General features: G+C 51.6%; 1 long non-coding RNA gene across 1 annotated transcript; it reads right to left on the bottom strand.

Annotated features, from left to right (window-relative positions):
* Window positions 1-8,290: 8,290 nt before the first annotated feature.
* On the bottom strand, window positions 8,291-13,721 carry LOC309618576. The gene is made up of 2 exons (XR_014238528.1): window positions 9,665-13,721; window positions 8,291-8,794 (listed from the first exon to the last, which is right to left on the bottom strand). It is a non-coding gene; the product is annotated as an uncharacterized lncRNA (long non-coding RNA).
* Window positions 13,722-15,528: the final 1,807 nt, after the last annotated feature.

Below are 15,528 nucleotides of genomic sequence, written 5' to 3'. Positions count from 1 at the left end.
TCTTGGGTACCGTCAGCATCCCTAGGTTCCTTTTGAGCCCACTGCCCCTCCCCCCACAAGCCAAGAGGACCCCAAGACCTGGAACTTTTTTCTTCCTCTTCTACTTTCCACCCCCAAACCTAACCTTCCCTACTTAAAACTGTTCCAGGCTCTACCCCTTCCCTGAGAGCCCAATAATCTATTAGGTGGTACCAGACACCAAGGAGTTAATCGGGAAACGAATCAGTTCTAAGGGGGGGGGGGTCTACCATGCCATTGTGCCCTGTCCCCATTGCAGTCACCCACGTGGAGAGAAGAATAGCCACCCAAGTGGCCACCAAAAGAACCTTGATTTCACTGGAATTCTTACAAGGCCGTAGGTCGCTCAGACCGCATCCCCCCCCACACCCCACCCCCCGCCAACATACTCCCTCGATTTAGTGAGAAGGAAACGGAGGCATTGAAGAGTAAAAGGATGTGGGCAAGCAGCACAGTTGGGGTCTGTGGTCTTTCTGATCTGCAGCCCCTAGGAGACCAGACACAGAGTGGTCCCTCCCCGCCACCCAGCCTCTCCAGCGCACAGCAAGCTCCTATTCCCCAGGCCAGCCAGGGCAGGGGTCTGGTCATCAGAGGCCCCTTGACAGAGAGGAGGGAGCAAAGCAAAGCCTCTGGCATCCGATTCTCATACCAGCTTCACCATTTACCTTCTGTGTAACATCAACAGTACCCTCTCCTCCCCAGCCTCAGTTTCCCCATCTGAAAACGGGCGCAATGTGGTCCTAACAACTTTCCTAAAGCTGTTGGGAGAATTCCATTCAATGAGATCATGGATGGAGGAGCTCTCTGTGACCGCAAAGTGATAGGAAAAAAATACCTCTTTTTTGTATTGGCTCGCTTAATGATTCTAACTGGGAAATTAACACACAACAAGGGCCGCATCTTGGTGGTGACCAGACATGAAAGCCTCCAGCCTAGACATCGGTCTTTGGGGATGGTAAAGATAGACACGCTTCCCACAACAATCAATCACTGGAATAATCCCCTCTCAAGGCGTGGGTGCCAGTTTTGACCTCTGAAGGGTAATTTTTTCCCCCGAGATGTAGGAGTTAGCTGCCCTGACACATGAGAACAGAAGTCACTTGCTTTGGCTGCAGGGTGAGGGGAGCGGCATTGCTGCACCTATGTGCTCCAATAGCATGTGGTCTCCGACAAGTCCCCGCTGTGCCCCTTTTTGACCACAGTTCCTTCCAGGAAAGGAGGTTTCAACTACCAAACTTCGCAGGTACATACCAACTCCTGATTGGCCGGCCTAGCCCAGTGCCTGGCACAGAATAGGTCAAAAACGTTTGTGGAGTCAATGTAAGAATAGCGAATTTGGGGTCTTCCCACACCTTTGACTCATAAGTTTTCAATCTACCCAAAAGCCCCTGCATTGCAGAGATATGCCTGGGGCCAACGAGTCCCGCTATGGGAAAAGTGCTGGTCAAGGGCAAAGGTAAGGGCGCGCTTTCAGACTTGCTGTCCTGGGAGAGTCCCGGGCAGTAAATAGATGACCCTGACCTCCAACGCCCACCCCCGCCCCACACAAGCACCCGGTCAGAGCCGTCCAGCTCTGACGCCGGGCTCCTTTGCAAATAGATGCCGTTTCCATGGGAACTGAAACCCCTGGGGGTTTTTTCCCTCTAAGACACTCTGTAATTTCCAGCACGGTCTATGCAACGTCAGTATCGTAACCTCGTGGCGAGCTGCTCCTCCGTGTGTGTGTATCCCGAGCAGGGCAGCTGAGCTGACCCGGAGAGGTCACGACAAGCCTCCCCCCTCCACCACACAAGAAGGGCCTCCGGTGGCCCTGGTCCCCAGCCCCCGCTCACCTCCCCAAGAGGCTCACAGAGCAGGCAAAGCCAGAGATGAGTCCTTGAACCTTCCCGAGGGAGGCCTGGCCGTGGTGGGGGGTTGGGGGGGAGCACTGACAAAGGACTCATTTCCAGTAAAAAGTGGGAGGGAAGCAAAAGGTCTCAGTCTGGCAGCCTGGGCCCCAGCAATGGGTAACAGATGATTTCTGGCTGCAGGGGGAGGGGAGGTTGTGCTCTCAGCGGTTGGATCATCAGCTTCTATTGTCTGAGCCTCTGAGGAAACAGCACGGAAGCAAAAGCAGAGCGGAGAGGGGGACTTGGGGCGCTAGGGGGGTGGGAGTGATTGGTGGACGAAGGGGTGGTGAACTTAAAGCGCAGGATGAGAAGAGGGTGAAGGGGCTGCCCTTCCCGGAAGACCCTCTGCTCTCTGTCCCTTATCCCATTCAGGCTCAGGGCCTGGGGAGGCAGGTCCTTCCCCAGTCGAGCCCTGAGAACACAGCCTTGGCCGCAGCCTGCAGGAGGCCCAGAGCCGAAGGACCCCGCTGAGCCTGCTCGGATTCCCCTGGCGGCCGTGGCCCTGTCTTCTTACATCCGCAAGGGCAACAGGGAAAGATCTCTCTTCGGGCCCCCGGGGTAGAAGGGCCCAGGCCCTCGGGGGCCCCAGGAAGGGAGTGTGAGCCAGGGTTGGAGTCTAGATGCCTTTGAACTAGGCTCTTGACCTCACTCTCACTCAGGGCACCGTCATCAGCAAATGGGGCACGACAATAACGCTCACTCTCTCCTCTTCCAAGGCTGTGTTGTGGGCGAGGTGAGGAAACCGGTGTGAAAGTGCTCGGCGCCCGGAGCCCTTGTTCCTGTTGTTATTATTACCTGTGCAGAGAGTTCCACCCCACCCGGTTTAACCCCAGGCTCCACACTGCCAACCCCTTCCTGCGGAGCCCCCAGCCCCAAGCCAGGGCGCTCAGGCCCTGTTCCCCAATTACGCGACAGGGTCCACCAGGGAGGCTTCAGACCCGGCCAGCAGGAGCGGGAGAGGAATTCTGCAAGGGAAACAGGGTGCGGCTGGCCATGTCCTGTCCTCAGATTGGCAGCTGCTTTCGGGGGACCCCGTGGCTGGAGAGCCAAGCGGTGGGGGGCCTGGTGACCCCTGACCCCAGCCCTCACCCTCCTGCCCTCGGCCATCAGCACTTGCTGAGGCCATGCCAGCTCAGGCCACCTCCCCACTGCACCGTGCGGCCAGCAACAGCAGTCAAACCACTGACCTGATTTTCTGCAGAAGGGAAAAGATAATAGGGCACTTCCACGTGGGCGGGACACACACACACACACACACACACACACACACACACACACAATGGAAACTTTCTCTGTCCCCTTGACAGGAACCCAGCCCTGAGAGAGAGAGAGAGGCTGAGGCATCTGTGCTGGGAGCTTCCTGGGGTACAAAGCTAGGTGTTTACCTGCAGTGGGAGGCCTGAGTTTCCGGAGCCCTCCTGCCAGGGGACAGTGCCTCTAAAGCGATCTGAGTCTCTGTGAGGCATCTGCTTTCCCACAAGGGTGATAAGCTCCCGCAGGGTAGGGCCGTGGACCAGGCCCCTGCAGACCCCCCAGCTCTGGCACTGCGCTGGGCACCCACAGAGGGGTTCATAAGAGCTTCAACCCCCCTCCCCAAAGGACCAGAGAGGTCCTGGTTGGAAATGTTTGCTAAATAAACAAATGTCTCTCATTCCTGCACTTTCTCTAAACCCCGGGGTCCCACGGGCCTCAAAAATATCTTGGGGCCAGATTCTGCCATCTGTAAGGGTTGAGGTCTCCTCACAGTAAGTTCTCACGGATGGGTAACTGTCTTATTATCAATCACCCACAAAGGCAGCCACCTTCCTCTGGGCCTGGGACAGCACCCAGAGGAGCAGCGGAGGGGATGAGCTCAGCACTGACCACCCACCAACACGTGGTGTTAGAGACGCACAGCATCAGAGCAGCAGGGACACCGGAGGTCACAGGCCAGCTCCTTAGGGACATGCCTAAGGCCTGGAGAGTCCTTAGCCCCCACTCCCAGTTACCCACCCTCACTACTCAAGCTGCTGGTCCTGAACCAGCAGCGCCAGCCGCAGCCGGGAGCTTATAAGAAATGCAGATGCTCAGGCCCCAGACCTTCAGACTCAGGATCTGCCTTTTGACAAGATCCCTAGCTGATTACTCAGCTCAGGCCTAGGCCTCCTAGGAGCTACGTTCTGCCCAGAGCTGCAGAGCCGTGGCCAAGAGAGGCTGAGGCCAGCCCACCTGAGTCACCACTGCTTTCCTCTCCCAACCAAGAGAGTCAGATGAGGCTGACGTGGTTATAACCTCAGAGGGTCCCAGCTGCCCGTGTGAAAGGTGGGCAGGATGCAACAGCCCCCTCCTGGGCGTGGAGAAGCTGCAGGCCCTCTCTTGCCTCTCACCCCACCTCCTTCCACCTTCTAGACTTTGCCCTTCTTAAATCAAAGGGCAGTGGTGGGCAGTGGGCCACATGCAAGGTCTCATCTGGTCTGACCTAAACTTTTAAGGCCTTCTAGCTCACCCACTCTCTAGCAGCTGATGGTCACAAAGGTTCCAGTTCTGCCTGCCCGTGACCCTTGGCTTGTGTCCCTTGGTTAGCCCTATTCCAGACCCCAGATTAGAGCCCAAACTTGGGCCTCCGCTCCCGGCAGGCAATCGGCACTCCAGCTGAGCCCTAGCCGGCTTCAGGGAGGAGAGCTGTGTTGGTAAGAAGGCAGTTTGGCTGAACCGGAAAGCCATTAACAGCTATCAACACCTCTAGCGTGTGAATATCATTGATTCATTTATTGCTATAACATCCTAGTGCAAATTAACTGCTGGCTCTTTTTCAATTGGCTGGCAGAGAGTGGGATGGGACATCTGGACTGTCAAGTTTTGATAGAGGAAGCTGGCCTCAGGAAGGAGAAAGCACAGGTCCAGCTCGTTTCCACCCCTCCCGTCCTACTCCAGCTGGCCCCTTGGCTTGTCTCAGCCCCACTCCGTCCTAGGGCAATGATGCAGGAGGAGTCTCCACCCCAGAGGTCTGCACCTGTGGGTGAAATTACCAGTTTCCTGTTTTCTCCAGTCTCCTGGCCTGGGATTCTGAGGGTTCTGTGGAAAGGGGGGTTGCCTCCATCTACTTATGGGTCACCCGTCTTTTTGAGGGGCTCAATATGTGTCAGTCATATGCTAACTGTGTAACCATTAGGTCATTCAGTTCATTAGGTCAACTCACAACACTGTGAGTTGGTACTGTTATTATTCCCATTTTACAGTCAATGAAACTGAGACCGGAAGAGGTTAATAATGTGCCCAAGGTCACCCAGCTAATAAGCGGCTGAGCCACAATTAGAACCAAGGTCTGTCCATCTCTCCCACCAGCTGCCAGGTCCAGAGAGGTGAGGCCGTGAGTCTGTCTGCTCTTCCTCCGAGACCAGAGGAAGGAGGCGGGGGCTCTAACACCTCCCTCCTCGTGGACTCTGGACGAACACTGGCAAAATGAGCTTTCATCCTGAAGGCTCCCTCCTACCGTCTCTCCTCCTGGAGAAAGTTAACAAAGGGAAAGGGAGATGGCAAGCCAGACTGTGTAGCACAGGCTGGTGACCTGGATTCCTGGCCCTTTTCTGGACCCAGTGGCTGTGCCAGCATCGGCCTGGGGCCCAAGGATGCCTGAGCCCCCTGCATTCTCATTCTCTGCCTGTCACTCCGTCTAGGATGGTCACTCCCCGGGGCCCACGTGCCTCTGGCGCTCACTCGGGCCTGATGTGACACTGGCCAGCATGGCACAGACCCCGGGGCAGGTGGAGGAGCCAGCTGGGCCTAGGAAGGGGCCAGGGCTCCCCCCAACCAGGGTGGGCACAGGACGAGAAGGAACAGGGGCGGCCTCTCCAGACTGAGCTGTCAGCACCACCGAATAGCTGATCCTCTCCCCCTCCCCTGACCTGTGCCAATCCCAATATTTAAGAAACTAATATTTACTGAATGTGTGGTTATCACAGTTGACCATGAGTGGTAGGTGCTGTTATTCCACATCACTTCGAGGAAACTGAGGCCCAGAGAGGTTTACCCACGCACTCAAAGTCCCGCAGCGGGGTTGTGGGGCGGTTACTGGAGCTAAGGGGCAAGCCCAGGCCTCTCTGCTCCCCCCTCCCTCTGGCCTGATACCAGGACCACAGTCCTTTAAAAGTGAGCCTGACTTGATTCCAGAGATCAGAAGCAGATTCTCCGTGCTCCCAAGTCCTCCGGACCCTTGACTGTGGTCAGTGTCACCCTGAAGGCTGAAGGATCTCATCGCAGGGCGAGGGCAGCTGGGAAGTTGTGTCCCACATAAAAAGCAGGCTGCCAGCTACCTTAGTATCCTTCTTCTGCTCAAAAACTTCTCAAGGCTGCCCACCGCCTGCTCAATGATGCACACTTCCCATACAAGCCCTCCTCCATCCATTGACCCCCCCAATTACCTACCCAGTCTCAGCGCCCCCGCGGCTTCCTACCACTCCTCTTGTTTCAGCTAAACTGGACAGTTCTGTGTTCCCCTGATGAGACCTGTGTTTCCCTCTCCCTCCACCTTTGCACGTGCCCTTTCTTCCCCCTGAAGCCAGCTCCCAGACATTGTCACCTGTTTAGAATCCCATGTCTCCTTTGTGACAGATGCCGCTTCCTCCAAGAACCCTTTTCATTTGAACTTGTCCCCTTCACAGGGTTTATAGTTCTCTAAAGAACATCTCATTCCCCCAGTCGACTGTGAGCTCCTGAGTGCAGAGTCCTGTCTTGTTCCTCCGTGTGTCTCTCACGGCGCCCTCGGGGCAGGTGGCTAGCAGGCCTGGTGCAACGGAATCACCAGAGCATCTCTCTGAGGCAGGTCTTGCACCTAGAGCGCTGGGGTGGCTCAAAAGAGCCTCGGATTTCCTGGGGTGTGGGGTTTTCTTAAGAAAGGCTCTACCCCTCTCCCGAGCTGCTTAGAGGTACCAGCTCTGTCACCAGGAATCAGGAGAAATCTGGGAACAGTGAGCAAAGCCAATGAATGTCCCACCCACGGCATCTGGAGCCACTTCCTTCCCGGAAGGAGAAGAAAGGAGAAAGGGGAGACCCAACCTTGCCCTCCAGGGAGGGTGTGAAAAGCTGGGCTCCAGGTGGGCAGACCTGTGGGAAAGGAGGCTGCCTGGTGACAATCAGGGGCCCTGGGGGACCCCTTCTCCCCTTCTCCTCTGCTCCTTCCAGCCTCTCCTCTGTGAGCCCCAGACTTTTGTCGCCCACCCCTTTTCTCTCTCCTTCCTCTCCTCCTCCTCCCCCATCTCTCACTCCTTTACCACCATGAGCACCATTCCCCTGGACTCCACTGCAGAAAGACCACGCGTGACGCTGAATTTCTGCCCCTTATCTTGCCATTCCAGGCCTTCCTAGTGGGTGCCAATGCCTCTCCACCCCTTCCTGCCGCCGACTCTCCCCCTCCCTGAGCTTCCCCACTTCTTGACTCTGTTCCTGTGATTCCCTCAGCCCACAATGACCTTCCTGCCCTGCTCTCTCCATCTCACCCTGTACAAGTCCTGCCTCTCTTCCAAGGCACTGCCCGACCCACCCCCACCCCCGGTCAGAATACATCCCTCCCTTTCCTAGGCTCCCACCACGCTTTCACCTCCCAGCCAGCGCTTACTATACTCTGCCCTGGATAGAAATAGTATTATTACAATAAAAGTAATAAAAGTCTTTGTTTACCACGTCTTCTTCCCCTTCCATAGTATAGAGTTGACCCTGGGAAGTGGATCCCCACTGGGGGAATTTCTTTCCCAGCCCCCATGGCACTAAGATGGGGCCATGCGATGAGTTCTCACCAATAGAATGTGAGCAGAAGAGGCACTCAAGAAGCTGGTGCGCCTTCTCCACTCTCTCTTCCCCATCCACTGCTTGGATGCCAATGGCCAAAACGATCCTGGAAGCCACATATTAAAAAGGGCAAAGCTGTCAGCAGCCTGGTCTCTGGATGAGCACCGCTGCCAATCCGGCATTTCCTAAGACCATTACATGAACAAGAAACAAATTTCTATCATCTCTAACCCATTATACATTCTGGGCTATTTGTTACACCAGTTAGCGTATCCTGACCATTACAAGTAGCTGCCAATTTACTGAGCACTTACAATATGCCAGGAAAAATATTAAGTGCTTTTACATCCATTATCTCAGTTAATACTCACAGCACTTCTAGGAGGGAGCTACTGTTAAGTTCCCATTTTATAGATGAGAAAACTGAGGCTTAGAAAGGTTAAGGAACTTGACCAAAGTTCTCCAGTCAATAAGCTGCATTGTCACTGGAACCAGAGTGCAGAGCCACCGATGGTGAGTTTGGTACACGTCTGATATCCTGCCCTCGATTACTGTCACTGGGAAGGTCCAAGTGGTGTTATGGTCACACCTTTCCCCCCTGCAGAGACAAGGATCTGACCCACACCAGATATTTTTTAATGTGATTGCTTTGTAGCTCCCATCTTCTGAAACTGCTAGGTCCTACAGAGAATGGAGGGCATGTCACAGATGTCACTCGGATCATCCCAGAAGCCCCGCCGGGTGGGTATTTTGCTGATCTGGAAACAGACTCTGGGAAGCTAAGGGACCTGCCCAAGTAGCCCAGGGAAGAAGGAGCGAGGTCTGTCGAGCCCTCACCTCCGTCCTCCATCCCACGCCTCCGCCTTGTCGGGTCCTTTCTGACCGGAAAGGCAGCGGCGGCGTGGAGTTGGGGGCTTCCAGCGGGACTGCCGTGAGGGTGCAGAAGCGTATGCGTGCAGTGCGTGCACGCGCATGCAGTGCGTGCACGCGCATGCAGTGCGTGCACGCGCATGTCCTGCGTGCATCAGTGTTCCTCCGCTTTCCATCACTCAGTCTGATTTTCACTTCTTCAGGGAAGGACGTGGAGTATGACAGAAGAGTGGCAGGAAAGAGAATTCCTCAGGCTGAGGGAATAAAAGATCAGAAAACATCAGAGTCCATAGGAACTATAGGTGTCATGGCCAACCCACTGGCTTCACCCAGGAGGAAAGGGGCCCAAAGAAACAAACTTGCTCAGTGAGTTGGGGTTAAAACCCGCACTTCTAAAGCCCCCACCAGTGCTCTTTGCACCAACCCCTCTGCCCCAAAGCAGGGAAGAGCCAGAGCACCCACTGTTACATGGCTCAGCTCAGGGGTCACCTCCTCCAGGCAGCATTCCTTGGCATCTCTGCAACTCCCCTGCACCTCAGTGGTTTACTCACCCACGAGACTGGGAGAGGGCAGAAACGATTCTGCCTTTGTCACTGGTGCCTTCCCCGACCTCAGGAGACCTGGCACATGGTAGGCACTCAATAAATATCTGTGGAACTCAATATCCAAATGAGTGCATGTATAAACCACATGATTATACACAATAATGGCCTCACACCCTCACAGTGCTTTCATTTATCAAGCCATATAGTCTCAGTGGAACCCCGTAAGACCCCTATGACAAGAAGAGTAGCATCAAGTATACGCACACATGTGCACGTACACACACACAAACCAGCACGTGCAGCTCCAACCTGTGTATGTGTGTAAGTGTATAGAGACTCACAGACACATCCCCTTCCTAGCCAGCAAGAAGGATGCCATGACATGCCATTTCCTGTTTTATCTACAGAGACAGAGGCCTCCCCGACCCCGAGACACACACACACACGCACACACACACATACACACCTGGTCCTTCGCAAGTGTAGGGCCAGTTTTCCTTTTTAGCTGGGGGTTAGCAGAAGAAAGCCAGCTGTCCACAAGGGGGCATTCAGAGACCATCGACTCCTTGTACTACTTACTTGGCCTCAGAGAGAAGAGAAGATCCACAGGAAAAACAGAGGAGCCTGGCTGGGGTCTCGTGCAGGAGCCCAGAAGAGATGGTCAACCACTGGAGTAACAGGACGGAGAGATGGAAACAGAGGCTCAGTCACTAAATAATAGAAACGCTAACAATGGTTGCTCTTAATACTTATTCAAGGTTTGCCAGATCAATGTTTGCACTGTCCCATGTGCTGTAATCACTTAACCTGTAATAACTCATTTCATCTGCATCTCACCTCACAAGGTGCAATATTACTATAGTTCCTGTTTTATAGATGATAAAAACAAATGACTCAGAAAGATTAAGTAACAAAGTCAGAATTCGAACTCAGGACCTGTTGGCCATCACGGACTCTGATAACCGCTCTCTCTGCTCCCTTGGCGCTGGCGGGACTTCAGACTTCCTACTTCTAACCCAGTACTCCTCACTGGACTCCTCTCTCTGAGCTCTTTCTGGTAGTTTTCGAAGGGCCTGGAAGCTGATTTCATAGGCATGAATAACTTGTTGCCCTTAAGCTACCCCCTCATACGCTCTAAACTGTCGATGTTGAGTTGGCATAGCTCCTTTGAAAGAAATAAAGCAATTCCTAGCAACACTCATAAAGCCATTCCTCCCCCTTGGACCCAATCATCTCATTCCTGGGAATTTATTCCAAGGAAATAATTCAAACGGAAGCCAAGTGTTATCTGCATAAATACATGCACTGGAGTCTTTCTTTAAAGGTCAAAAACTGGGAACCAGACTGGGGAAGTGGTTTAGTAAACTGGGACGTCCACACAATGGGCAATCAGGCCTGGAAAACCGCAGCTGTATGACTGTGATGGGAACGGGGAAAAGACTTTTACTATACAATGCGTCACCATCGTGCTACCACCGAACTAGCTAATTCAACAAATCATGCTTATCGGAGAGGGAGAGAGAGGGAGAAATCTCTGTTCCTGTTCAAAATAGATTCTTAGCCTCCACTGCCCCCAGAGAAACGGAAGAGAAGCTGAAATACAACACCAACATCAAATTAAACAGTCCTTGGCTTTGGAGTTTCCAAGGCCCCAGCTCCTGACAATCTACAGGATTTTTCTGAGGGCAATTTTCATGATTGGTTATTGGTGACTTTCACCTTTCACACTGTACTGTGATGCAATTCTTCATATTAAATTCTGTAAAGATAACTGATGTGGGTTTTGTTTTCTGACTGGACACTGATGGACACATACACAGTCCGTGGACCCTGAAGGATGATATCTCTCCCACATTGATAAGGAAAAAAGAGAACTTCAAAATTAGAGTGCACACCGTGATTTCAACCTACGTGAATATATGTATTAGGATCTTGACAGGTATGGCTGGCCTTTTCCAAATTAAACTAAGTGTTCGTTACCTATTGCTGCAAACTATCCTACAGCTTAAGTGCTGAAGATCAGGAATCCAGGTGCAGCTTAGCCGAGTCCTCTATTTCAGGGTCCCTCGCAGGCGACAATCAAGGTGCTGTCCGGGGTTGCAGTCATCTCAAGGCTCCACTGGGGAGGGGTCCACTTCCAAACTCATCCACGTGGCTGTTGGCAGGATCCAGTTCCTGGTGGGTTGCTGGACTGAAGGCCTCGATTTCCTTGCAGCCTGTTGGCCGGAAGCCGCCCTCAGTTCCTTGGCACACGGGCCTCTCCGTTGAGCAGCACCATCGTGGCAGCTGGCTTCGTCAGAGCAAATGAGAGAGTCGTGAGAGTGAGTGTGAGCAAGATGGAAGGCACAGTCTTCAGTGGCCCAATCTCAAGACTGTCATCCTCTCACTTTTGCCGTATTCTATGCATTAATAACAAGTCCCTGGGTCCAACCCACCCTCAGAAGGAGGGGACCATACAGGACATGTGGTATGCCTACCACATACTTCAACATTTATAGCATTTTCTCAATAACAAAAATAGAATTTTCAAACATTACTTGTCTGATATGGAGATTTTCTAAATCTGTCTGTGAACTCCCATCTCTTGCCAGCCACAGTCCCCCTGTCTCCTGCCTCCATGGAAGGAATATCCACGGCATCAGACTTAGCAGAAAGCCCCCCCCCCAACCCCTGCAGAGTGACCTTGGAGGGAAGAGGGCAGCTGTGGGAAGACAGGGGCAACTAGGCACTTCCAGAAGCCAGAGGAGTCAAAGGAGGGCAGCAACCCAGGGCTCCACCTTCGAAAAAGGCTCAGATGGTCCCTGCCCCGAGCGCATTCTCAGTGCTTTTATTTTCCATTCTCACTACTTTTTTTTTTTTTTTTCATTCTCATTGTTTTTTTTCTTAACCAGCCCAACAAGGCTTGGCCAGAAGTGGCCTCATCTACTCTCTCCAGGCTCAACTCACCTCTTTCTTCCCAGCTCTCAACACCCCAAGCACACCGGCCTCTTCTCTGGTCTCGGGCCAGACTCTCCCCGTCCTCACTGCCTTTGCTTGTGTTCTTTCCTCTCCAGCCTCCCCATCCTGCCCCCAAACCTCACCTGCTTAACTCCTACTGAGCCTTCAGCCTCAGCTGGACATACCTCCTCTCAGAGGCCTTGTCTGAGTCTCCAGACTAGGCCACTTCCACTCCCTGGAGATTTCTGATTCAGACCAGGGATAGTATTTACAAGCCCCGGGCAATTTTTTAAATAACGCACTTTGGGAGACCCTGCCCACCCCTGTCACAGGCTCTCGCCGAGCTCTTCCTCCTCCAGTCTGACTCGGCACACCTGGAACGGGTTAGTTAGTTCCTTAGGGCCAGGTACACATCTGTCATGTTGGAGCTCAGTGGGGGTGAGTAGTGAAGGGAGAGGCAGATTGGAAGGAGGTGAACTTGAACTGCTAGTGTAAAGGGGGCGTGGAGTGAATGAGCACGTTGCTTCTGATATGGGCAGGAGAGGGGCTCAGCCTGGTTCTGAGAGAGGCAGGCACTGCAGGACATCTAGGTTCCACTAGGAACATCAGGGTGCTAGGGGAGAGGCAGGATCCAGGAGCAGGAGAGATCTTCCAGAGGTCCTGCAGAAAACCAGGATCTCTGAACTCCTTCGGGTACAGTGTGGGTTGCCCACAGACCCACTCTTTGGGATTGCAACCGGGAGCCCGAGATTTAAAGTTGCTAGATTTAGCAAATAAACATGTAAATGCCTATTAAATTTGAATTTCAGATAAGCAACAAATAATTTGTTAGAATAGGTATGTCCCAAATAGGACACGGGCATCGTGTGTTTCATCTGGCAACGCTGCCAAGGTATGAATTGAGTCTAAGGCACCAAGGCTGGGGTCCGTGATTGTTCCAAGGGATTTCTGGAGAAAAGAACAAATCCTAGGGCTCTAAACAGGCCAGGCCCCAACCATATGGCTCAGAAAATGGCAGCAGTCAATCACTACTATAACAGTTCCACATTGGAATCAACCTAAATATCCTTCAAGAGGAGTGTATTAGTTTCGTAGGGCTGCTGTAACAAATACCACCAACTGGGTGGTTTAAAATAACAGAAATTCATTGTCTCACAATTCTGGAAGCTAGAAATCCAAAGTCAGGGTGTCAGCAAGGCCAGGCTTCCTCTGAGAGTCTGGGTAGAATCCTTCCTTGCCTCTTCCTTGCTTCCAGTGGTGGCCATCAGTCCTTGGTGTTCCTTGGCTTATGGCTGCATCACGCCAGTCTCTGCCTCTTTCATCATGTGGCATTCTCCCTGTGTCTCTGTCTCTCATCTTCTTGTAAGAACACCAGTCTTGTTGGATGAGGACCTGCCCTAATGAAGTATGATCTCATCTGAACTCATTAGTTGCAAAGATCCTATTTCCAAACAAGGTCACGCCATGGTTACCAGGAATCAGTGTTTCTACATATCTTTTTGGGGGACACAATTCAACCCATAACTGGGGAAATGGATGAATTAGGAATAAATTATGGAAGAATGTTCATTATGGATCTTTTATTTATTTTTTTTTAAACATCTTTATTGAAGTATAATTGCTTCACAATGGTGTGTTAGTTTCTGCTTTATAACAAAGTGAATCAGCTACAGATATACACACGTTCCCATATCTCCTCCCTCCCGCACCTCCCTCCCTCCCACCCTCCCCATCCCACCCCCCAGGCGGTCACAAAGCACCGTGCTGATCTCCCTGTGCTATGCGGCTGCTTCCCACTAGCTATCCATTTTACATTTGGTAGTGTATAAAAAAAAAAAAAAGCAAGGTGCAAGAAAAAAAACATACATAGCATGATCCCCTTTTTGATCTTTTTTTTTTTTTTTGGCCACACCGCACGGCTTGCGGGATCTTAGTTCCCTGACCAGGGATCAAACCCATGCCCCCTGCAGTGGAAGCACAGAGTCCTAACCACTGGACCGCCAGGCAATCCCCTCCCTTTTTTGATCTTAAAAACAGAATTGATATATGAGCCTTTATGAGTGATTTTTACTTTTCATTTATTCAGTCAACAAATATTTACTAAGCTCTCACCAGGGATATAGCAGGTATCCCTGCTAGGAACTCGGGCAGGTCCCATCCCTGCCCTCCTAGAGCCTACAATTAAGTATGCAGCTCGCTGGAAGGATGCCCATTGTTTCTATTTCCAACTGACCTTGGAAGGAGAAAGGGAAATATTTTTAAATTTATCTTTTCTGTATTGCTTGAAGTTTTGTAAAAAGCATGTTATTAATTTGTAACTTTTTAAAATTGTTTAACCTTTTTTTTAATCCTGAAGGCCAGCCCTTTGGAAGCTTCTTTGTATGTCTTCCTGAGCACAGTGGCCCTGACACAGCTGTGTAAGTAGTGAGACCACCATGTGCCAAAGGCTGTTGGACCAACCAGCCAGGCTTTCCCTGAGTGTGGGTAAGTGCAAATTAGTAGGAACGTTGTACACAATCCAATCGCTCACTTATTAAAACTTTATTGAACTTGTAATTATACATTTACATATGTGTTTATTTGATGTCTGTCTCTCCTGCTAGATTCTGAACTTCGAGATAGTGGGGCCGTGTTGGTTTTGTCCAACATTGTATAACCAGCCTCCAGCACAGCATTCAACACAAATTAGCTACTCAGTAAAAGGGTGTTGAATGAATGAAAGAATGTCAAGCCTTGGGTTGGCTCCTATCCATCGTCTAGTCTAATCCACTTATTTTATAACCGATAAAATTGAAACCCAGAAAAGTCAATCCACAGAGCAAGTTAGCCGTAGCCAACCCCAGAAGAGCCTTATCGTTCCCAATCCAGACTCTCACCTTAAAAAAACAATAATAACGTGATACACATTTTATAGTGAGATGAAAAGACATATAGCCAATTAAGCACAGAGAAGTACTGTCTAATAATAATCAAAATTGTAAACCATTCTTTTCATCCAACTGTGCCTTTTCCCACTGATGCTAAGTATTCAACAGATGTTGGGGTTTGTGGGTGCTAGTTAATCACACCCCTCACTTTTCCAAGTTCTGATCCAATTAAGAAATAGTCACAGGAGACAAGTAGGGATAAAAAATGTCAGCTTTATTGCTGGTCCAGATGGGTTGGAGGATGTGGCTTAGACCCAAGGCCCAAATGGGCTTCCTTTCGTTCTCTCCTGATTTGACCTTACCCACCCACTCACAGCAGAGCAGCTGGACCATTGAAGTCCTCCCGAGAAGGGGCTGGGCCTGCCCTGGTGTTCATTGCCTGGAGGAGGTAGGAGCAGAGAACACACGCTGCTTGTAGTTCGATCAGTTCTAGACAGAGAGCCAGGAATGGGCTGAGCAAGGCACACTTGATACATTTTCCCAATGCTGCCAACCCAAGAGGTCACTCCTCCCCTCCCAGTGAGGAACAGGAAGTGGGTGCCAAGAAAGTCAAAAAAGTTTCATCCCAGAACTTCCAAG

The sequence above is a fragment of the Balaenoptera borealis genome, assembly GCF_965194805.1.
Source record: "Balaenoptera borealis genome assembly, chromosome: 20".
In the NCBI taxonomy this organism is placed as follows: domain Eukaryota; kingdom Metazoa; phylum Chordata; class Mammalia; order Artiodactyla; family Balaenopteridae; genus Balaenoptera; species Balaenoptera borealis.
This window is presented reverse-complemented; position numbering and strand designations above follow the sequence as displayed.